Raw genomic sequence first — 25865 nt, forward strand, 5'->3', positions numbered from 1 at the left:
TTCATCTTTCATTATTATTATGAATGGGGTCTTTTCTGCGACACTATGAAGCTTTTTTGGAAGGTAATCTTTTTTTAAAAAATTTTACTTATTTATTTGACAGAGATCACAGGTAGGCAGAGAGACAGGCAGAGAGAGGGAGGGGGAAGCAGGCTCCCCACCGAGCAGAGAGCCCAATGTGGGGCTAGATCCCAGGACTCTGGGATCAGGACCTGAGCTGAAGGCAGAGGCTTTAACCTACTGAGCCACCCAGGTGCCTCTTGGAAGGTAATCTTATGAGACTAGTGGCCTGTGGGACCATCTTGGGAAATAGTACTTGACGTTGTGCGGCCTCTTTGCTCTAAATAACATGTAGCTGGATGGAAAATGACATTTCCATAGAGTGTCCAGAGACTGTGTGAGGAAGGGGCAGAGGAAGACCATTCTTTTTTCTTTGGAAGAGTTTTGGTCCCATTCTGTGCTATATAGGAGCACTCACAGAATATCTGAACTGGAAGACTGTAGAAGATCAAGCAATTAAATCCTCTCATATGGAGTTGAGAAAACAAATGATCAAAGAGAAAAAATAATGTGCAGAGATTGGGCAAAACCTGGGTTCTGGCCCATATCTTTGGATGTCTAGGGCTTCCTATGGTTGAGCTTCCTTGTCGTCAGTAATAACAACACCTTATTCTGTTCTGAATTTCTTCGTGTTTTCCTGAGGGTTTGAGAAAATGTATCCAGCATCAATTTTGCCCTAGTCCGGTACCAGATGCTATGTCACCCACTGCATATACACCAGTCCTAATGACACTACACATTCCCATCTTTCAGCCCTGCACAATCTTGACTAACCTGTGTTTCTTTCCTGTAGAATCTCTATTTCTTTTCCATACCTAGAGAAATGATTGCATCAATGTTTCCTTGTATGTGCGGTCAAACTTGGTTATCGGGTGTGTGTGAACCATGGCTAAGGTACAATGGGGACCAAATGAGCTCTCACATCGGAAGGGGTTCAGAAGATTAAAAATGGTTCTGATTGTTAATAGGAGCAGTTAATAGGTGCCCATCTGGTTCACTTCTTTCTTCACCCCCTAACCCTTCCCACCTCAGCTAATAGGTGTTTAACTGTGGAATTTCTTCAAGCCTGAGTTAGAGTTGTTGAAGATTCATCAACCTTTCTCCTTCCCATGTCCCTTCCTGGTTAATCAGCAGTGACTACCATTTACCATAGAGGGTTTTTAGTGATGACAATCATGCCAACAAGCGTTCTCCTTACAACCTGGTAAAAGAAACGCTGACTTGGGGGTGCCAAAGGCTTAGAGGGACATTTTGCTCTCTGATGGTTACTGGCTATATGACCTAAGCCTGATCATATAAACTCTCAGGCCTGACTCCTCCTCCCATCAGTGGGAGAGTGAATAAATGCACTGTAGTCAAAACATATGAATGACAGCAATATGCAAAAATCTGAATGAATCTTAGCAATATGCTTTTTGTGTTTATTTTGTTTGCTTCAAAGCCAACTCAACTTCTAAAAAGTTACAAGTACAGTCCAAATGCCTTTTTTTTCCCCTGCTCCATTTTAGATTAAGTTGCCAATCCGATACTCCATCATCCTCGAATACTCTAGGGTATATTTTCTACATACAAGGGCATGCTTTTACACAACCACAATACAGCCATCATAATCAGGAAATTACATTAATGTTTGACCACCTTGCAATCCTCAAACCTCATTTAAGTTTTTTCAGGTATTCCAGAATGGCTTTTTAGACCAAAAGAGTCTAGTTCAGAGTCACATGTTGTATTTAGCTGTCGTGTTTGTTTTGGTCTCTTTCATCTGGAACTATTCTTCAATTTTCCTTTGACTTTCATGACTTTTACATTTTTGAAGATTATAGCAAAGTCATTTCACAGAATGTCCCTTGATGCGACAAATTGACCTTTGTCTGATATTTTCTCACGATTAGATTCAGGTTATGTATCTTTGGCAGGAGTATTCCAGAAGCAGTGCTGTGTTCTTTTCATTGCATCCTACCAAGCACATGGTTTTGATTTGTCCCATTGCTGATGAAGAGCACTTTGATCCCTTGATTAAGATGGTGTCTATCAAGCTTCTCCTCTGTGAAGTCACCCTTTCCCCCTTCAGCAATATAATTTTAGGTAAAATATAGTAAGTACAGAAATTATAAACAGTATAGTGCCTTTTTATAAAGTTAAAAATAACTAACTTAAAAAAATGTTTATTAGGAATATGTATAGTTGAGATAGTACCACATGAAAAGAAAAAGCAAATGAATGATGAACACAGGAATAAGGTTGGCTATGTTGGATGGAAGGGGGTAAGGAGGTGGGTGGGAGAAGGAAGGCACAGGTATGTGTCAGTTATTACCAAGGCACTGGCATTGGTGTTGGGTGATGGGTTCAGAGAGGCTTATTATATTGTTGAAACAAGGTAAGAAGGAAAGACGGTCATGCTTGGACCGACGGTGACAGTGAGTCAAGAACCATTATGATTAATTTAATTCTATGTACTTAAGTTCCAATTTTTAAAATTTATAGGATGTTTGATAGGTATATAGTGGAGAAATACCAGGAAGTAGAAGAGAGAATTCTAAGGTCACTCCAATGACCTTTGCCCACATCCCCTACCACAGTGATTAGAGTTATGTGAAGGGAACCAAATATTCCAAATCCTTCTATTCCCTTGACTATAGCAGATTGGTTTGAGCCCAGAGAATAGACTCTGCAGACTAGAAAAGCTGTTAAAGCTTAGAGCATTTTGATAATAAAATCTAGGAAAATTTATCTCCTTCCTGGAGCAATTTTGCATTCCCAGAACATTTGCATTTTCCAGCTTCATTTCCCATTTGCAAGAACACATATGAATTTCCCAGTCTTCTAAGTACCCAGGCCCTGGCTCTGGCATGTGTGAGTTTGGCACCGTTGACACAGACAGGCTTTTATTAGAAAGTCTTGGGTTCTAATCCCAGTTGTATTTTTTTTTTTTTTTAAGTAAGCTCTATGCCCAACATGCAGCTCAAACTCACGACCCTAAGATCAAGAGTCACATTCTCTACCAAATTTCAGTTGTGTTTTTAATTGCTAAGTGACCTGAGGCAAATAATTTCCCTTCCATAGGCCTCAATTTATCTAGGTGGGATTATTGACACTTTTCTTTCCCCCGAGAGATTGTTTAGTAGATCTGGGTAGAGCCCAGACAGGCATATTTTGAAAAGGCTACTCAGATAAAAATCCATACACTTGTTGACCATCGCATCCACACTTTCATGTCCTTATCTTAATGCTTTTGCTTTTCTGGATGTTCTACTCTGTAATGGGTGTCCATTGAATTGCAGTGCTTCTCTGGGAAATGATCACACTCCACAGAAGTTGGTAGCCAAATGTCTGCTCTGTGATCCTGCCCTTAACTGTAGTCAATTTATCGAGGGGTTGTCACATGACTTGAAATAAGTCAATTATAGTGGTCCCCCCCCCCCGCCCCCTGCCACCGGAATCTGAAATTGGAACAGAGAGATTCCAGTCTTAATCCTTGCCAGTCTTCTCAGTCTCTAAGGAAATTTCTGCATCGTAAGATTGGCTAACACAGGGGTGCCTGGGTGGCTCAGTGGTTAAGCCGCTGCCTTCGGCTCGGGTCGTGATCTCAGGGTCCTGGGATCGAGACCCGCATCGGGCTTTCTGCTCAGCAGGGAGCCTGCTTTCCTCCTCTCTCTCTGCCTGCCTCTCTGCCTGCTTGTGATCTCTCTCTGTCAAATGAATGAATAAAATCTTTAAAAAAAATAAAAAAGATTGGCTAACACAGAAGAGATTTAGAATGAAGCTGATGGACGGTAAGGGAAGAGAGGGAGGGGGCAGTGGGAAGTGTAAACAATTTTCAAATTGAGTTCCCATTTCTTGGTTCTAGTCCCTCTGGATGCCTGTTTTGTTTTTGTTTGTTTGTTTGTTTGTTTTGTTTTGTTTTGTTTGTTTCTTTTTTCTCTACTCTTACAGGATGGTTAATTGTGTGTGTCAACTTGACTGGGTTAAGGATGCCCAGATAGGTGGTAAAACTCTATTTCTGGGTGTGTATGTGAAGATGTCTCTGAAAGAGATTAGGATTCATTAGATTGAATAAAGCTGATCTCCTTCCCCAATGTGTGTGGCATTGTTCAATCCATTGAGGGCCTGAATAGATCAAAAAGCTGAGGAAAGATTTAATTTGCCCTCTCTGCTTTAGTTGGGATATCTATTTTTTTTTTTCCCTCCTGGACTTAGGTGCTCTCACTTCATGAGCTTTTGGACTCAAACTGGGACTCAAACCATTAGTTCCCAGTCATTCAGCCCTTCGGACTTGGATTGAATTACAACATTGGACTTCTTGGTTCTCCAGCTTGCAGACAGCAGATGGCAGGACTTTTCAGCCTCCATAACCACATGAGCCAGTTCCTATAATGTCTTCTCTCTCAATCTTTCTCTCTCTCTCTCTCTCTCTCTATATATATATATATATATATATATATAATATTCTACTGGTTCTATTTCATTGGAGAAGCACACTGACTAATATGCCTCGAGTAGGTGAGATGATGAGATATTAATTTCTTTATTGAGATAATTTGCAAAATAATTTATTCCCTCCTGTCCACTGCTCTGCTTATCTGCCTTCATCCTGGACTGCAAGAATTTCTCTCTGGGTTGATGGACTATAGACTGAATAACTATAGGTAGAAAATAAACTTTTGCACTTGGTGGTGGAGGTAGGGAAATCAGATAAATGTAAAAATAAGCTAAAGTCCTTAGCTTGTCAGAAGGAGAGATACTTATTAATTCTATGCATTAGAGAAATACATTTGAATGTATGTGTTAAAAGTTTCAGAGTAACCATTTGAAAGGTAAATATAAATATGTGTATCTTTCAAATAAGTAAAGCAAAATGGATAGAGAGAATTTTATACTTTTGACATTATAAGTCTCTTCATTAGAAAAATGAAAATGGAAACAGGAAGTTTCCCATGGGGCGCCTGGGTTGCTCAGTGGGTTAAAGCCTCTGCTTTCGACTCCAGTCATGATCCCAGGGTCTGGGATGGAGCCCCACATCGGGCTCCCTGCCTGCTTCCCCCGCCTCTCTCTGCCTGCCTCTCTGCCTATTTGTGATCTCTGTCTGTCAAATAAATAAATAAAATCTTAAAAAAAAAAAAAAGAAACAGGAAGTTTCCCTCTATAAAAAGAGTAGTGATGTTAAATCAATAGTGAAAATGTTGCTTTTGTCTTATCAAGTTGACAAACAAGACAAACACACAAACAAAAATTATAATAATCTAATGTCATCTAGGGTGTGGAGAAATGAACTCCATGTGAACTTCTGGTGTGACTACATATTGCTGTAATCTTTCCAGAAGGAAATCTGTCAACATATACTAAAGCCCTGATTTATTTATCTTGACTTTTGACCCAGAAATTCCACTTCTCAGAATGTATCCCAAGGAAACAATTAAGAAGGTAAATAAAAGTATTTATTCTAGCATGGTTTATAATAGTAAAAATATTAAAATAACCTAAGTGCTTAAAATTATAGTATTGTTATAATAAATCATATTATTTTCATACTTCAGAATACTAGGCAGTGATTATCAATTATAATGTAGGTTAATATTTATTGGCATAAAATGGAAGGATATCCACAATAGTTTTTCAAGAAATAACAGAATGCTCAGCAATATAAATTGAGTTTTCGTAAAATTACTATGTGTCTCTAAATGCAGAAAAAAATGTGGGGAAGCACTCACATGTATTAACTGATGTGTTTTTCTTTAAGTAATAAGCTCAATTGTTCATTTTTCCTTGACTCACTTGGAATTATGAGTACACAAGCTTTGGATGAACTCTAAATCACTATTTAAAAAGATATTGTTATTATAATATATGCCTCGGTAAAAGACGGTCCAAATCGCTTTGTATCCTTCTGTTTCTCATTTGACTCTTCAACTTGGTCTACTGCATTGCTATGTGACCTGGGGCAAGTTCCCTAACCTCTCAATGCTTCAATTTCCATATCTTTAAAATGCGAATAATCATAATCTTACCTTATAAAGTTGTAATGAGCGTCGAATGAGTTAATATTTGTAAGTATAATGCCAGATACATGTCACATTCCCATATATTAACTGTTGTTATTAATACAATGTCACCCCATAACCTAGAAACAATAGGTTCCCCAGTGGAGTTTGTGAGCATATGCTTTTACCTTCTGGACTCTTAAGTCACTCTATATTGAAAATGGTCTGATATCTGGTTCCCAAACAAATCCCTTCTGATTCTCTTTACATTTCATGTCATAACTCCACTCTCCCATCCTCTCCTGCCAGGAACTTTCTCTGTACTTAAGTGCTTAAACTCCATTCCTTTTTTATGAAGATACCATTCCATCCCTTTCCTTCCCTGCCTCCCGGGGACATGTTTGTATTACTAGAAGGGACTTCTAAAGACAGAGGCATTATGAGGTTTGCAAATTGTGCTTTCAGACCCTTCCCCTCATACTCTAGAACGCTTCACACTTACCCTGTGATGACTAGGAAGAAAGATGGTTCTGGCTTCCTTTGCTTGAGATTTGGTCTTCAAGGGGCTGAGAGATGGAGAGCAACCACAGTTGGGGTTAAACTTGAATTGGGCAAATACTTGGCAGTTGTAGCCAGTTGGGGAGACAGGTCTGAAGGTAGGAAAAGGTTGATAATTTTTGAACTGATCTCTGAGAACAAAAACCAGAACTGGTTTTTGATTTCTGGAAATACCCTAACCTCAGTTGTCAATATATCACAAGTGGAAAATAAATAAGCAAAAACTAAATAGCCACGTGGAATTTGCTGTGGAAGTTGGATTGCCTTTGCAATTACATTTGGAACATTTCTAGAGAATTTCCCATGAACAGTCATGAAATAAATACTGACAACTGGGAAATACTCATTGCTGGGAATCCTAAAAGCTGGCTAATGCTGGTAGAAAATAGGATGAGATCTTTTTGATTTTACATGATGTTGAAAAAACCAGAACTGGTTTTTGATTTCCACTGAACATTATTATGAAGGGACATTTCTCTGTGTTGCCTTAGTCCTCATGATGAGTGTTGGGCAGCAATACCTGAAGGCAACTGACTTTCCAAAGGGGCTTTCATTCAACCATTAATTCAATCACCAAACATTTATTGAGGCACTGAAACTAAGAAGATGGGGATCGATAAGACACTTTCCTTTCCCTTGAGGAGCTTACAGTCTAATGTGGGAGACAGTTAAGTAAACAGATAATTATCATTAAAATTATATACCAAAGTCCTGGGAGCATATGGGAAGGGGTGACTGCCATAGACCTGAGGGAGATGGGTGGAGGTTTGAAGGAAAGTTTTTTTCAGAGGGGAGAATGTTAAGAGCAAGTGACTGCAGACTGAGTACTTGAATTAAAACTGGAGATTTAGATGCTAAGAGCAACATGGACAAGGAAAAGCACAGTTTCCACTGCTCTGGAAAAAGAGCTTTTGCAGGGCAAGGTGTGATTCAGTGCATGGAAGAAGCTGCATTTTGTCACTTCTGTGTCCGGCTCAGTGTTCTATTTGTATTTGATGAAATAAAGTGAAAAACGTGGTGATAAGGAACTATGAAGAAGGGGATTAACATGGAGGTCCTCTGATTGACAGTTCACTGAAGTGCGTAACTACAATTAGACCAATGTTAAGAGCCTGCACAATTGACATTTTAGACTGGATGATTCTTAGTTGTGGCAAGCTGTCTATACATTATAGGATGTTTAGCAACATCTCTGGTCTCTACCTACCAGATGCCAGGAGTAATTCCCTAGTTTTAATAACTAAGAATGTCTCCAGGTATTGCCAACTGTCTCCTGGAGGACACCCCTAGATGACTACTACTGATTTAGAAAAAGTAGCCAACATTTTTCTGTTTTGCTCAGTTAAATTTCCACTGTACTAGGAGGGATTTGAAGTGAAGATCAATGGGGCTTTCGTGAAAACAGGAAACAATCTACATATCCAATAGAATATTGGTTAAATTAGTCATGATATACCTATATAATAAAATATTGTACAGCCATTAAAAATAACAGTATAAAAGTACATTAACATAGAAGTATGCTCCGGATTAACTTTGTTCCAGCATGTGTATACATATATATGTGTATATATTTGGCTTAGGCAAAAAACCATGGGAGAACATACACCAAAATGTTAGCAGTGAAAATCTTGGGAGGAAGAATTACAGGAATTCATTTGTTTCTGTATTTTCTATAAGAATATACTTTTTTTAAAAAAAAGATTTTATTTATTTGACACAGAGAGAGAGAGAGCACAAGCAGAGGGAGCGGCAGGCAAGCAGGCAGAGGGATAAAGAGAAAAACAGGCTCCTTACAGAGCATGGAGCCCAATGCTGGGCTCGATCCCAGAACACCAGGTTCATGACCTGAGCCAAAAGCAGTCCCTTAACCCACTGAGCCACTTGGGTGCCCCAGAATATACTTTTTTTAAAAAAGGTAGATGTGGGAGGAAAGAGATATGCCACTACTTGGCCTAAACAGTGAAGTCTGCTTGATATAGTTGTTTGTTTTTCCTCTTGAAGTTATATGCCAAAAGGGTGCAGCATGGTTAGGGACCTAGTGTATGGGTTTTTCTAGAAAAATGGAATAAAGCTTTCCCGAAGACTGAAGGATGGGTAAACTGTGCTGTTCCTGCAAACCCCTCCTTCCAACATGGAAAAGTTCAGATAAGAGAACCAGTGAAGAAAGTGTACCTAATAGAGTGGCCGGAAAGACTCTCTTCCTGATGATGACCCAATAAGAGAAAGGCAGCCAGGCTTCTCCTTAAGAATATTCCCTCTTTGGCCTCAATTGACAACAAGCCTTGACTGTGCAACAGCCACTCACTGGGCTGCATGCATATCTTTAATTATCCACTGGCTGCAGCCAGCAGCTCTTTCCCTTCCCCACAGGCCATAACCCTGAGGAGGCAAAGCCTTCAGGCTTTAGTGAGTCAGCCCCAATAAGGCCAGGGAAGAACAAAATGAAGGGAGGGCAGCTGCTCTGGGGTTATCTTGGGTGTCTGAAGCCAGTCACGCTGGGGGCAGCTAGGAAGTGTGTACCTCTTCTATAGGCCTTTTGTTTGGGGGCCTCAAAGTGAGAACCAGGAGGGGAGGTAGAGGAAATGAAGAACCCTCTCAAAAACAACAGAAGTTATTTCTTCTTGTGTATTTATAAAGGCAAGTTTTTAAAAGTGAGATTTGTTTGACGGTGAGTCATCCCCAACATTTGATGGATATGATTCAGATGACCTTCCCTGACAGCACATTCTGAAAATACAGGCTAAAGTTTCCTGATTGTTCAGAAGCCCTGAAAGAGTTCTAAAAGGTAGCATCCTCAGCTTGGTTTTTAATCATCTATATTTCTGGTGGTGGTGTTGATAGGTTGAAAGCAAAAATTAACAACCCTTGGCTCTGCTGGGAGGAATGGATGCTTACCTAGAACTGGCAGTAATTAGGTTGCCATCAGATGCAGGACATAGATAAGGCAGAATTCAAGAGTTCTGAGTTCTAAAAATCCCTCAATGACCAGCAGAGTGCCTTGACCTTGATCAAGACACTTTGCCTACCTCAGATGTAACATGAGGGTACAGCTAGACTGGAGACTTTTAAGGTCCCTCTCAGCCTTCCCTGGTAGCCTGATACTCATCAAGTTTAAGTGTCTACCCTTTGTGCAACCTCAGCATCTTATGTTTATCTCTGTAGTAACACATCATAGAATACTGTTGTTGCTTGACTGGTCTGTAAGTCCTCCTTAGACCACAGAGAGAATACTTGCCTTCTTCACCACTGCAGTACAGAACCTGGAACCCTGTATGCAGCACATACTCAATTGATCTTTGCCGAAGGAAAGTATGATTGATCTTAGAGTCTCCCATTTCCAGCCTCCAGTCTCATTCTTCTGCCTTCTATTATTTCCCCTGCCTTGTCTTCTTATTGGGTCTAGAATAGAAACTTTTACTCAGACTTTGGGTGTCCTTCAAGCCACTTTGGGAAACCAGCTACACTAGATACCTTTTATGTATTTACTCTGTTCTTAATGACCATTGCTGTGGCATGGGAATGCGCCTTTTAGATGTTCAACTAAGAGTATTATGCACCAAGAGTCCAAGCTGTTGAGCTCTCAAGTACCCTGCCATGTTTTTTCGAAGGCCACTGCTTCCAAAGACTACTTCTAGTCAATGGCTGAGTCCAGCAGGGACACTAAGTCTAGACTTCCTCCTAATTGACTGAGATCTCCCCTGATGGGCAACTTTGGCTTGAGGACTCTACAGTGGACTTGCTAAACTCTCCCTGACACTTAAAACTTGGACCTAAACCAGTCTAAAATACTTCCACCCTCCCTCCCTCCCTTCTTCCACCCCTCAATCCCTTCCTTCTTTCTCTCTCCTTCACTTGGGGTCATATTTACTTCTAATGGCTCTTGTTTAGCTCCTTTACTATTCTCTATCACAACAATTTCCTCAATACATTTTATCCAATTTAATCTTGTCTTGACATTTGCTTCTTGGGGGACCAGGACTAACACAACCACTTTCTCTGAGAGTTGCCTCTATACCACTGGATGGACACCTAATTATCTTCTTTGTCCTTCATCTAACTTCTAGCAATTTGGACCAGGGGTAGACTAGTCACATTTTCTTTCCAAGGAATTTGAAATTGGTAACAAGTTAGTCTCTGTACATGGCTGTAACTGAGGGAAACCCACATGGTAAACGTGGCACAACGTCTTCTTACAACTGTGTACTTGAAGAAGCAGAGAAAGCCAGTCTGGAAAGAAAGAAAATAAGACAAATTTCAGAGACTTAAGGATAGTACTGCCTGGTGCTGTGTCTTGTTTCAGACCTAGCTGTCCCTAACTTCTACAAGATATTTTAGTATTTATCCAGTACTTTCCATTTTTAGCTTGTTATTTAAATTCAATTATGTTACTTATGATCAGAAGAAACTAGATTTAATCATTACTTGTACCTAGTAAATTTTCAGTGATGAAATAGGCCCTTTGTAAACATAATCACAGAAAGTAATGGTCATTACCCTATGCCCTATGGCAAAGGTGATCATACCATTTATTATCTAAAGTGTGACAGTTTTGAAAGTGAAATGGGGAGCTATTCATAATTGTGTTAAAACAACAAGCTTAATCTAGGACTCTTCTGGACAAACTGGGACTATTATGGTCACCATACTCCCATAAAGAAAGTCAGTTGATAAAAAAAATTTTTTTTTGAGATTGGACACAGTTGCAATGAAATAAACCACTTATAGGATCATTGAAATCCCAGATGTCTCTGAAAAAGGAATTTTTGAGATTTTCTTTTCATGTTATTACTTTTGAAAGAAATTGAGGTTCAGAAAGAAGTAATTCACTCAAGGCCACTCAGCTAATAAGTAGAAGAGCTAGACTCAAACCTAGGTGTCTCTAGTCCTCTAGTCCAGTGTTCTTTCCTCAATGCAAAAGCCCTCAGAAGTATTTTGGTTCCCTTTTCGTGTGAGCTCTGGGCTTCTCCCTTTGTCTGAAACACCACGGTCTCTCAGAACACATATTCTTATTGAGAATATATTATTAAAACAATCCTGGGGAGTGTCCTCTTTATGCCAATGTGACAGACTGTATTTTTCAAAGACCGTCTCAATAATATCTTTCAGCCCCACTGTTTTACAGTGGATTCTTGCCACTCCTTCATCAAGAGGTTGCCCATTTTTCCATTATTTTGAATATGGGTGAGCTCTATGACTGCTTTGAGCAAGAGGATGTGGTGAAAGTAATGCTGATGTAGTGTGGCTGCTTTTCAGTTTTTGCTTGGGCTACTTGGAATGTTTACTCTTAGGAAATTCCTTTTTGGAACCCAGCTACCATTCTGCAAGAAAGTCCAAGCCTTCTGGAGAGGCTGTGGTCAACAGTGCAACCGAGATCCCAGTCAACAGCCAACATCATCGCCCCACGATGTGAGTGAGCCATCTGAGACAACCCAGCATTGCTGAGACGTGAGATGCTGCAGCCCAGCCAATGTACAACTGCAATTTCATGACCAGCATCAAGTGAGAATCACTCAACTGAGCCAACTCAACCCATGAAAACAAGAAAAGAGCAATAAATTTTCATTTTAAGTCACTGAACTTTGGAGGAATTTTGGGTCCCAATAGCAGAACTCTCTCTCCACATCCAAATTAGTTCAAGCTGGAAACGGGCCACCTTCTTGGGATAAGGTGCTCACCTCATAATGATAGCCACAGTGAATAATCTATTTGTCAAGAGAGCTCTTTATGGGGGAGCTTGAAGAATTACTCATCTGCGTTTTTATTACCTGAGATAGAAACTGTGAGTTCCATTGGGAACTTTTCATGTAAAATCCAAGAATACTTGGCACTCCATCCATGACTTGACCCCAACCTACCTGCCTCATCCCCTAAATTCTCTGCTGAACTGGCAATACCTCATGGCTTTAGTGCTTTACTGACCACGCTGTTTTACTGTACCATGCTGTGCTCAGGCTCACCTTGGAATTTCATTCCTATCTCAATTCACCTATTCCCAACTTACTCATCTTTGATGTAGTTTGAGACTGGACATTCCCCTTCCAATGAGGTCTCCTTTAATGTTCTGCATTTGTTTATCTAAGCAGGTAACACTTTATTAGAATTGCCTACTAACGTGCCCAACTTACCAACGAGGATGTAAGCTTCTGGGCGATGGGAAAGTCTTTATCTATTTTTCTGTCTGTCTGTCTATCTCTCTCTCTCTCTCTCTATCCATCTTTTAGTTAGTTAGTTAGTTAATTTGGGTTCTTGTTTCTTTTTTGGTCCTCAGAATAATGACTCTGATCAAGAAATGTTTTATGAGGTAAAACCAAGGAGTCAATGAAAATAAATGGAAGATTTCAAAAGGATCATTTTCCTTTTAACCAGGCCTTCTCACCAACAATTACTCCTTCTCCCAGTAACAATCACAACAGCAAAAGCAAACACTTATGAAGTATTGGCATGTGCTAGGAACTCTTCTAAGTGTCACACATGAATTATGCATACAATCCCCATAGCTTTATAAGATAGATATTATTATCATCCCCATTTTACAGATAAGAAAAATCAGCAATTCATCTAAGAGCCCACAGTTGTTTTTTTTTTTTTTTGTATTTTGTTTATTTATATGACAGAGAGAGAGATCACAAGCAGGCGAAGAGGCAGGCAGAGGGGGAGGAGGGAAGCAGGCTCCCTGCAGAGCAGAGAGCCCTATGTGGGGCTCTATCCCAGGACCCTGGGATCATGACCTGAGCCAAAGGCAGAGGCTTTAACGCACTGAGCCACCCAGGCACCATGAGCCCACAATTTTTAAGGGGCAGAGCTGGGATTTCAATCTGCACACTCTGGTTCTAAAGCATAGATTCTTACCCTTTCAAGTTATGGTGACTTGGAACTAGCCACCATGATGTGAAATCCCTGGGAATGTTCAGGGTTAACCGCCCCAGCTCTGCTACTGTACTTTCTGGGGCAAGTTGCTAGTAACTGCTGCATTCCCATAGGAAGACAAAGTTAATGAAAGAGAAAGAAAGGTGGATAAATAATTTACCACCTGAGCACTAAGAAGAGATTTCTTGGATTAAGAGTCAGGAAACTCAAAAGACACAATTTAGACAATAAGGTAATAAATGACACAATTATTATCCAATTGGCTACAGGCTCATTCCGGCTCTGGAGTCTGCATTTCCCCTGACAGGGTTACTGCTTCTGCTCCTCTACCATAAGACCTCTACAAACAGAGGCAGATTCTCCCACCCACCTCTATCAAAATAAATTTGTTTATAAAGCCTAAATTCTATATTTTTAAAAGAGTGAATTTCAAAATTATTAACATGTGTATTGAGCTATGGGACTAGAGAAGGACCAAGGGAGAAAGAGATGAAAAGAGGGAGAAAGAACAGAAAGCTTAAGGGCATCAGCAGAGAGAGAGAGAAAGGGAGAATTAGAGGTAGAAAGAGACAGAGACATGAGGAGACATCATGTTACTGTTTAATACAACTTCATGTTGAACTAGAATCCCTAGCCCCATAGGATTCCTGGGAAATACAGCTAAGCCAACAATAGATCCATTGAAGAAATGGAACCCAAGTTCCAAAACAAAATAAATTCAATTTTCTTTCTGTCTAGAATAGGAATTGTTCCCATCTTCTCTTTGCATGGGCTGTTGGAAGGCAATATTCAGTAGTGAGTGAGAGTATGATCTCTGGGGCCAGATTGCTCAACTTGGACTTCTGGCCAAGTTGTGTACCACTGTCAGAGCTAGGGCAGGTTTCTTTCTTTCTGTTTCAGTTCCCCCTTCTACAATAGCAACGCCTACTTTAGGGTTGTTGTGATGAATTTGCATGTAAAACACTTGGAAGAATGACTAGCACACTGGAAGTATTTGGTAAATGGTAACATAATAATTAGTCATGGCAAAATATATAAGAGCTGAATTTTGTCCCTTCTTTATAAGGGCTGTGGAGCTAAGACTTTGCAGGCTATTTCTGCAGTCAGAGTTACAGGCCAGAGAGAAGGGTCTTGCCTAATGAGGTGGAAGTTAGGCAGAAAGACTGGGATCACCAGCTGGATTCCCAGTTAAGGCTGTGGAGGTACCACCTGCAACATCTACCACCCATGTATCTAGTTGTTCATTTACTAAACACAAGTAGTTATTACATTCTTCTTAACAGGTCCTGTGCTAGGAGCAAAGTGTAGAGAAATGTATAAGAAGAATCCACCCTCTCGAAATCATATTACAGGGAATATATGAATATGTGGAATTAACATGAGTATAATGGGTTGCCCGGAAGATCTGGGTTCAAATACAATGAATGATGAGCTAAATGACTTTAGGTTTATGAATTCTCTGAACCTCAAATTTCTTTTATCTAAAATGCAAATGATAAGAACAGTAGTAATAATAATAATATGTAATTCAAAGGTTTTGTAAAGCATACATGAAAAAATCAGATAAGATGGATGCTTAACACAAAGCTTAGCACATAATGCAGACTCAATAATTATAGCTTTTAAAGAGCATGATGTAATAGATAAAAGAAGAGTAACAGAAAACACAATAAGCTTTAAAAGAAACAGTGATATGAATAAAGACCTCTGAGTGCCAAAAGAAGAGTTAGGTATTAATCCATTAGGAATTTGGTTTAAGGGGATGGATATGGGAGCTAGTGGTTAGCAGGGAGTTTACCAAGGGAGAAAGGAGAAGGCATTCCAGGCAGAGGAAAGAGAAGAAGCAAAGACACAGAGAAAAGAAAGGAAATATAGCACGTTCAAAGAAAAGAAATTCAGGGGGCGTCTAGGTGGCTCAGTGGTTAAGCCTCTACCTTTGGCTCATGTCATGATCAGGTCATGATCAGGTCGTGATCTCAGGGTCCTGGGATGGAGCCTCACGTGGCATCCGGCTCTCTGCTCAGCAGGGAGCCTGCTTCTCCCACCTCCTCTGCCTACTTCTCTGCCTACTTGTGATCTCTCTCTTTTTCTGTCAAATAAATAAAAATAAATAAAATCTTTTAAAAAATAAAAAAAAAAAAGAAAAATTCAGTGAGTCAGGGAAGGGAAAGTGTGGTCATTGTGAGGAAGAAAATCAGTTTAGGTCATGAAGGAGAACTTTCTCGACCAAATACAGAGTTAAGACTTCATCTTGCAGGCCAACATCTCCCAGGATCTGTTTAGTACAACACTCACATTGAAAGTTGTGAGCAACCACTGCATGAATACGGTCTGCCCTCAATAAATTCAGGAAGTGCTGGGTAGAACTACAGGGAGAGCTTAACTCCCAGAATCTGCAGTGCCTTTAATATACTGAGTCCTCCTACCCCCAAGATGAAGAAGCATCTATAGCATTTACCAAAAAAGTTTGTCCCATACTTTCTAATATTAGTTCTGAGAAATTACATTAGGCAAATGCTGCCATAGGTATGACAGTAGTAGAGTCTGCATCTTCAGAACTGGATTTAAGTGATTTAATGAACAGAGTAGCAGTATAGAACCTGGACTCTACAGCCAAACCACCTGGGCTGGAATCCCAGTTTTGTCCCTTACTAGCCTTGGATATATGAGTCCATCTCTGTGTGCCTCAGTCTCCTCCTCTATAAAATGAGAGTGAGAATATGCTCATGGGGGGTATTATGAGGGTTGAATGAAATAATATTTATAAAGCACTTAGAACAGTGTCTGGAATTTATTAACACTGCCAGAGCATTTTTTTAATTAAATGGAAAGGACAGGAGAGAATTCTCAAAGGGGTTTTGCTGGAGCAAGTCAGAAAAGAGAGTGTGTGCGGTACAAAGCTCTCTTGTCCTATGCCGGTTTGTTTTTCACTCTCTTTCAGTTCCCTTGGTGTCCTTTTTCCCTTCCTCGTTTCATTTGTAGACCAGAGCTGTCGTATCACCAGACAAAGAAGCAAACCGAGATTTTATATGAGGACGATTCCAGGGTTTAAGGGTCGCTATTTTTCTTATGACTTATCTCCTAAATACAAGCCAACTTAGTGTGGTGCACAACTGAAGAAAGAGATACCTGTTTCCGGAAGAAACACTGTGTTACTCTGACTGGAGCATCTTTAAAAAGTCTTAGGTAATTTCGATGGTATGTTATTTTTTGTCCCTGTAAATTGACATTCTCTTGGAATGCAGAGTGGTGATTATGACCTGGGTCTTCCTGACTCCAAAGTCCTTGTTTTTTCCACCACAGAGACCCTTGTAGTCAAGTGCTTGTGTGTCATCCACTTGTTCATTGACCACCTCTTTACTAGATGTCTGCAACATGTCGGAAATATGCCAGATGCTTGAGGATAGAGTTGAAACAACTGAGACATGGTTCCTGTTCTCATAGGGCTCCCAGGCTCTGCGGAAGGTACAGAGCAAGAAATGAACTGATGGAGCATGGGAGAAAGACACCCATTTACTTGCCCTTACAGAGCTGCCCTAAACCACTTGGTAAACCAGAACCTAAGTTAGGGTCCTGGGTGTTACGATTAAATCAAATCAAAACCAAGACTAACTTTTAAAATGGGACGGGGGAGTCTCAGACTGTGTGGCTTCGTGATGGTGTCCTCTACCCTCGCTGCCCATTAGAATCATCTAGGAATCATCAGGCCTTATCTGAGATAAATGTAGTAAAAATCTCTAAAGACTAAGAGGCTTAGAACTGACCCAAAGATTGAGAAGATGCTCTGTCTCCACATATCTTGCCATAAATTGTAGAAAAAAAAAATGTCCTAGATCTTAGAGCTAGAGATGTATGTGGAATGGAGCTTAAGGATACCACCTCTGGACATGGATCATCAGAACTGGAATTCTAGCTCTGTTACTTGCTAACAGTGTGGCCTTGGGCATGTCATTTAACCTCAGAGCCTCAGCTTCCAATTAGGAGGATTAAATAAGTCCATATATATAAACCTCTTAAAAAAAAGAAAATAAAATATAGCAAATACTTAATAAATGTTAGCTCTTACTGTTTTCCCATTATGAGAAAATCCCACATGAAGTATAGGAAGTATAGGCCTTTTGATTTTCCCATAGGCTCTTGATGTGTTCCTCCACCTGTGGTTCTGTTCTACCCAGATCATTTGGTCTCCTATTTTCCCAGTTTCTAAATTACACATTCTGGACTCTAATGCCTCTCTCCCTTTTAAATGGAGATATAATTGATTATATAGCATTACGTTAGTTTCAGGTGTATGACATAATGATATGTATTTGTACATGTTGTTAAATGATCATCACAATATGTCTGGTTAACATCTGTCACCACACATAGTTACAAATATTTTTTTCTTGTGATAAGAACTTTTAAGATTTACTCTCTTAGCAACTTTTTTCTTTAAAATTTTTTTTATTATTATGTTCAGTTAGCCACTGTATAGTACATCATTAGTTTTTAATGTAGTGTTTAATGATTCATTAGTTATGTATAATTCCCAGTGCACACCATAACACATGCCCTCCTTATTTTGGCAACTTTCAAATAATACAGTATTATTTACTATAGTCACTATGCTATATATTACATCCCCATGACTTTTTTACTTTATGGTTGAAAGTTTGTACTTTTTAACCTATTTTACCCCAACCCCCATCCCCCACTTCTGGCAATCACCACTCTATTCTTTGTATCTGCAAACTCAGCTTTTTGTTTGTTGTTTTCTTTAGATTTCATAGATAAGGGAGATCGTATTTGTCTGTCTCTGTGTGACTTATTTCACTTAGCATAATGCCCTTAAGGTCCATCCATGTTGTTGGAAGCATTAAGATTTCTTTCTTTTCCTGATGTTTCTTACATTTTTTTTAGAAGATTTTATTTATTTATTTTAGAGAGAGAGAGCACACATGACTTGGGGGAAGGGCAGAGGTAGATGGAGAGAGAGAATCTCATGCAGATTCCAAGCTGAGCAGGGAGCCCTATCAAGCTTGATCTCAGGACCCTGAGATCATGATCTGAGCCAAAATTAAAAGTCAGACCCTTAACTGACTGAGCCACCCAGGTGCCCCCTTGATGTGTCTTTCATTCGATGCTTTATATATTGCTTGGCTTTGGCTATTGTGGCAATTTAAAAATGACCTCAAATCCATTGCTACATGACCCATTGAGAGGTAGAGTCTAATTTCTGTTCCTTTGAATGTGGGCTGAGCTTTCTCTGGCTTGATCATTAAAATGCAGCAGAAATGATATTCTAAAATTTTGAGACAGAGTGATAAGGAACCTCTGCCTGGGAATCTTGGAGCACTCACTCTGGGAAATCCAGCTGCCATGCTAGAAGTCCGACCACTCCGAAGCTGCCATGTGAGAAAGAGCACACAGAGAGGTTCTGAGACTGCATGAACATACAGACGTGGTAGGACAGCACCCATCTGGTTCAACCCCCAGTGGTTGTCTCAGCTGGTGCCTCAGACATCACATGGAGCAAGAGGAGTTTCTCCTGCCAACTCTAGCCTCAAGTATAGATTCAAAAAAATTAATAATATTTAGCGTGGTTTGATTTGTAATGATAGATAAGTGGAAAATTTGCAAACTTCTTTGCAGGAGCATCTTCTTTGGGAGAGTAAGGCCAGGTATAAAACATGACATGGTTGTCATGATGAAGAAACAATACACATTCTATAAAGTTGGGGGAAGCTAGTTTCAGTAATTCTGCTGTCCATTTATATGTTATGGATCTAACTAGAGTTGAACCTCATGATTCCTGCCATTGCTGTAAAGTTTGTTCTTCTATTCTCTACAACTGAAAACATAGTCCAGAAGAGGGATGCTGAGGAAAATTGGCAGGCAGAACTGATTCACAAAGTTGAGACTAATAAAGGAAATGATTCGTATGTTGAGGGTATGAATTTCCATTCAACAAAACTTTGTTGAAAATCTATAAAATGTCAGTCTGTGTACTAGGTATGCACAGGTGAAATCTCCATGGGTATATGGGTAGGGTGTGGGGGCATTAATTCTCTTCCTTTATGTTAAGAATTATCCTAGACGTTATTTACATGGCTCAGTGGGGCATGAGAGAAGATATATTCAACTCCACCTGAAGAGATCAGGAAAGACTTCATGGAGAAGGTAGTGCTTGAGTATACTATTGAAGAGTAAAGAAGAGCTCATCAGGAAGACACAGGAGAGGCAGCTATAAGGCAATGGTTAAATGTGTACTGTCTAGAAACAACCTGTATGTATCTCATTCCTGGATCTATCACCATTAGTTTTCTAGACTAGGACAAGTTACTTAACCTCTCTGGTCCTCAGTTTCATTTCCAAAGTTTGGCAAGAATGAGGAATGATATATATATTTTTTTCAGCTGTAAAGGAATGAAATTTTTTAAAGCTGGGAGTGTGAGGAGGTAAGAATGCTACAGTGGGACACAGGGAGCCATTGAAGGGATGCCATCAGATGAGAATTAGGATTAACATTGCATTTTAGAAACATGACCTTTACTGCAGTTTGAAGAACGTATTGGGATGATAGAAGAAGAGGGTCAATGCTGGAACCAGATACGTGAATAGGAGAATATTGCAATGGTCCAGGCCAAAGATTATTAGGTTTTTTAATTAAGGGAGTGGTAATGAAGATGGAGTGGAAGGGGACACAGCCTTTATGGCAGGATAGATGGACGAGATATGTCATAAACGCTTCCAAATAGTGGAGTACCCTTGGATTGATATGCCCATGACAAGGCCCGTTAGCATGTCCCTATCTTGTCTCTCAGAGCAGACTAAACAGATTCATTCTTTGAACTCAAATGTGTGAGTTCTTAGGCAATAAAAGTAAAGGTTATGGTTGTTCTCCCCTGGGATTATCTCACTGTATATAGTCGAAAGACCGCAAATAATCTTAACCCACTAACTTGTGGGTTTTTTCAGTGGAGAGCCAGAACCACAGGAAGGTCATTTCTTAAAACCCATAATCAGGCGGATTTCCCCTAGGCTGGTTTTGCAACCAGGTGCAGACCTCATTTCTGAATCCTGCCTGACTCAAGACTGCCTTCACTGTGAAGTAGAGACATGAGGGGAGAGGAGGGCAGCCAAAATCATTCCGTCTTCACACCCAAATCCCTGGGGATTAGACTCATCATCATATCATGACTTGGAGACTTCTGACAGGAAAAGCCAAGACATAAATCCCTTTCATTGTAAAACTGTGCGGGAAGTAAGCCAGCCCGTGTTTGAGAGTCTCTTTCACAAAATCGCTCTGATCTCCAGGAGCTTCACTCAGCGTCTTGATGCCTGTAGTTCCCCAACTATAAAGCCACTGGGACAGACTGCTGGCTGCTGCTCTCTTCCCAGGAGAGGAGAGAGATGCCTGTGTGCATGCTTCTATGGTCTCTAGCTCTGAGCTCATCAGCACAACATTCTTCTTGGAAATATGATGTCTTCTGACGCAGTAAGCGATGTTTTTTCCCCCCAAAACTTCTATTCTCACAATGATTAAGACAACCACATAATTAAGCACTGTATCCTTCATTTACACAGGCCAAAAATAAAAAGGACGTTTAGCAAGGGAATGCAAGGGGGACAACACAGTAATGATGTAGAAATCTCCCTTTGTGAAAAGAAGAAGCTCCTGGCATGATCTGGGAATCTGAGCTGGACAAGAGGCTGGGGTTAGATGGGAGGTTCTGGGGAAAGTAGGGATATCACTTCCCTTTGTCTCCTTTCAATTCAAAGAACTGAGTGGCTGTCTAAGGAGAAACATCTTGGGGCCAAACCAAAATCAATACTACCAGGCTATTCCCAACTACAGATTATTTGGATAGGAGTAGACAGAGACTGTAGATGTTGAACCCTGGGAGGGGGGCTTAGGAGACTGGGTAGGAATGAGTGACTTGGAAGGAGCAGATAGGAAGCCTAGATAAAGCTTTCTGACCTAAAGAATATGATGACAAGGGCTTTGAGCATGTCCAGTAAAGCAGTCATAGAACTGACCAAACCTGACTTGGAAATACCAAATCTGATTCTGGATGCCCTACTCACCTGGGTGATCAAGCAACTAGAGAGCGAGATTATCTCCTTTTATAGGAAACTGAGGCTCTGCAAGGTGAAATAAACCACTCATGTTTGCACATCGAATGAACAACAGAGCCCAAATTAAGCCCAGGACATGTAACTTCAAATATCATGTCCTTTCCACAATACCAAATGTTTTACAAATGTCTGAAGAGGGATGAGAATTCTGAGTTCCCAGAGTAAAAGTCGGATGTGAATCAACTGACCTAGTTAGACTGGTGTTAGGGACCAGTAACTGGAAATGGGCTGGAGCCAGGCAGTACTAAAGGTGTAGGGGGGTTACAGAGAGACAGGATCTCCAAAGCATGCAGATGAGGTTGAGCATTCTAGAAAGGAAACTAGATTCAGAAGTGGGTTTGTTCTATCTCAGAGGCGTCGCAGGACAGGGGGATAAAGGTTGTTCTCCAAAAGGCATTTGCCACCTCAGCAGCTTAAGGAAAACCCACAGTGATATCTACACAGAAGTCCCACTGCAAAATGAAAACGTGGTCCCTTTACCACGTTACCAGAAGCAGGAAAAAAGTGCTGTTAAAGCTTGTACAATATGATACTTTTTCCTGTCTTTGGCTCTCTTGCTTTCTTGATTTGTCGTGGTATTTTATTTGCTATTTAATGTTTCACTCACTCAGGTCTGGGGATTCTCACCATCTGAGAGCAGACATTCACAGGCATTTGCGGTCCTACTCTATAACTTGTCAGGTACTCAAGCAGCACCCAGCTACTGGGATCCCCCTCCTGCCACCAAAGCACATGGCCCAGACTGGGGGCAGAGGATCATTCTCCCTTTTCTACAGGCCCACGTTTCCAGCTCACAGTGCACAGTTGATGCCCAGCAGATCCCAACGTCTGCATCAGATGTGCTCGTTTCCGGGATGGGAACAGCCAAAGTAATGCTAACCTTGTTAGAAATGGGTGCCTCTGTGCCACCACGTTCACCTCAACTGGGATCTTACTATGCTTTTACACAGGACCCCTCCAGAGGCAGAGGGCAAAAGATGTCACTGAGCAGGAGAGCAGAAAAGAAGGCCAGGGGAGTGGGCCCACTTGAAGAGCTATGGAGGCAGCTATGGGCAGGATGAGTTGAGACTCCAACTTCCTGGAGTTTCTCCCTTGCTTTATTGTACTTGACTTATGAAACACAATGTCAAAAATACAGTTGGTAAGAATTTCAAGAGGGCGGGCTACTGAGTGGCTCAGTTGGTAGACTTTCGGCTCATGGCATGATCATCCCAGAGTCCCAAGATTGAGTCTCGCATTGGGTTCCCTGCTCAGCGGGGAGTCTGCTTCTCCCTCTACCCCCTTCCCCACTCATGCTCTCTCTCGCTCTCTCTCAAAATAAATAAATAAAACGTTAAAAAAAAAAAAAAAAGAATTTCAAGATGGCAACTGCAGAACATGAAATCCCCAAATCAAGATTCTTATGGAGGGGAGGAGGGTCCTTGTTGTATGCCCATGAAACCAGATCTGAGAATATGCAAGCTCTCAAACTATAAATAAAGACACTAATATGGGTGTACCTCCCAAGTTTCCCAAGCTGTTTGACTTCCTACTTCCAATGTTCAGATGGCTTTCATAGTATCCTTGGAAGTCATGAAAATGTCCTTCTGTTGTTACTGATGCTGTCCTCCACTCTGCAGCCTCCAGTGGCGCTAACAGAGCTAATCTTTGCTGTTGTTGGTGCTGCCTCCCTCACCAAGACAGGTAAGGGCTCTCTCCCTGCTACCACCTCAAACCAGTTTCTTAACATAAAATTCAAGCATCTCAGTTTTTTCCTTCCTTAGGGCAGCTTCCCAGCACTTTCAAGGGGGAAGACCAGCCTTCTCCTGCTGTACCACTATTTCCAATCAATGTCCCTAATCTTAGTGTCTGTGAACCTAAATGACAGTTGCAAATTTCCCTATTCTCTGCCAGGAAGCCTAGAGGGTCTTTATTCAAACTGGACTCCTAAGTGAGCTGTCTAGGGATTCCCAGATTTGGAGTGATTGCGGGATGGCAATGAAGGTGTCTCTTGTCTCCTTGCTGTGTCTGTCAATGGACTTACTGTTTTCTCTACTTTCCAGTTGCTGTTGGGAAGCCTCAAACATCCACCCTCACACCTTTATGTTTGCTGATGCTCTTTCAATGGTGCCAGAGGACTGATGTCACTAGCTGAGAAATTGTAATTGGCCTTAAATAGCAAATTTCAGAGTTCAGAAGGGATTTTATTAATGATTTCATTAGGAAGGTAACACTCACTATTGCTTAACCTTTGCTGTAAAGGTAATTGCTCAGCCCAAACTATTCTTCTAGGAGGGTGAAATCATTCTTACCCTTTCTGAAGTGACTATCAATAAAGAGAGACTTTTTTATACTGCTATGCCCCATTTTTTTTTTTTTTCTCAAATGCTATCCCTCTTCACACCATGGGAATGCGGTCACAGAAAATCAACGCATTGGGTTTCCCATTTGACATCTGAAATGATTTTTATCCTCATATTATTTCTCTTGAACAAGAGCTACTTTTTTTGAAGCGTTCTATTTATGCCATGAAATACAAGTATAACCTTTTTGGTTCCTTCTGAAACAAAAAACTTCAAGGGAGTATAACTTCAGTAGTGTCAGCCCTGTGCACTTGGGACATTTATGGTTCACAAAGGTGGGAATCCTCCAAATCTTCCCATGTAATAAGATAATAATGGAAAGTCTAATCTTAAAGTCTCGAATTTTCTTTCTTCATTTAGTGATTTTATTTGAAAGTTTACCGTTAAAGAAATCACCTTTCTCTTCTCCTTTCGCAGCCTCCCTACTTTCTCTTTTTTTCCTCTCTTTTAAATTGGACTAGGATCCATAAAGTAAAGGCAAAGTTTTCTGATCAATTATTTTTTGAGAGTCCTGTGGCATCCTGATCTAGCTCACCGATATTATAATCACCATAAATTTATTAGAGAAAAAAATATATTTGGTTGTACAAGTATTATGGGCTGAATTCAAAATTCATATGTTGAAATCTTAACCCCTAGTGCCTCAGAATGTGACTGTATTTGGAGATAGTACCTTTAAAATGTGATTCTTTAGGGTGGGTTCTAATCCCATATAGATTAGTATCTTTTTTAAAAAATAGTTTTATTGAGATATAATTTACATATATATATTTTGCTCAAACCTCCTGAATTAGTATCTTTATATAAGAGGAGATTATGGAAGATCACGTGAAGAGGAGGAGAAGATGACCATCTATAAGTCAAGGAGAGGGGCCCAGAAGACACCGACCCTGCCAACACCTCAATCTTAGACTTCTAGCCTCCAGAATCTTGGGAAAATAGTCATGTTTAAGCCACCCCTCTGTGATAGTTTTTCACGTAGTCCTAGCAAGTCAACTAAATAAATTTATCTTGTATCAATTTATCACTTTTTAATTCTTTTTTAAAAATCAACTTTATTGAAGAACAATTTATATTTTATTAAATGTGTCTTATTATAAGTGTGTGGTTCAATGAATTTTGACAAATGCATACACCCATGCGAACATACCACAATAAAAATGCAAAATATTTCCTGCAACCCATAAAGTTCTTTCATGCCCAAATGCAATTAATCCCTACTCCCCAGATAAAGGTAAAAGCTGATTTGCTTTCTGTTACAACTGATTAATTATGCCTGTTGTAGAACTGCATATGAACAGAATCTGACAATGTGAACTCTTTTGTTTCTGTTTTCTTTCACTTAGAATATAGGGTTTTTGTTTGTTTGTTTTTTAAGATTTGTTTATTTATTTGAGAGGGGGCAGAGAGAGAGAGAGAGAGAGAGAGAGAGGGTGGGATGGGGAAGAGGCAGAGGGAGAGAGAATCCTAAAGCAGACTCCCTGCTAAGGGTAGAGTCTGATGTGGGACTTGGTTGTAGGACTCTGAGATCATGATCTAGCCAAAATCAAGATTTCGCTGCTTAATCAGCTGAGCCACCCAGGTGCCCCACTTGGCATAATGTTTTTGAGATTCATCCATATTATTTCATATATCAATAGTTTGTTCCTTTTCTCAAGATTTATTTATTTTAGAGAGCAAGGGAGAGAATGTGAGGGGCAGAGGGAGAAGGAGAAAGCATCTCAAGCAGACTGAGTTGAGTGCAGATCTCATTGCAGGGCTCTGTCTCCCAACCCTGAGATCACAACCGGAGTAAAACCAAGAGTTGGCTCTTAAACTGACTGTGCCACCCAGGCACCCCCCGACCCAATACTTTAAAAGATTTTTGTTTTAAAATAATCTGTACACCCAGTGTGGAGCTCAAATGTACAAACTCAAACTCTCTCTGAGATCAAGA

This window comes from Neovison vison, chromosome 7 (assembly GCF_020171115.1).
Source record: "Neovison vison isolate M4711 chromosome 7, ASM_NN_V1, whole genome shotgun sequence".
In the NCBI taxonomy this organism is placed as follows: domain Eukaryota; kingdom Metazoa; phylum Chordata; class Mammalia; order Carnivora; family Mustelidae; genus Neogale; species Neogale vison.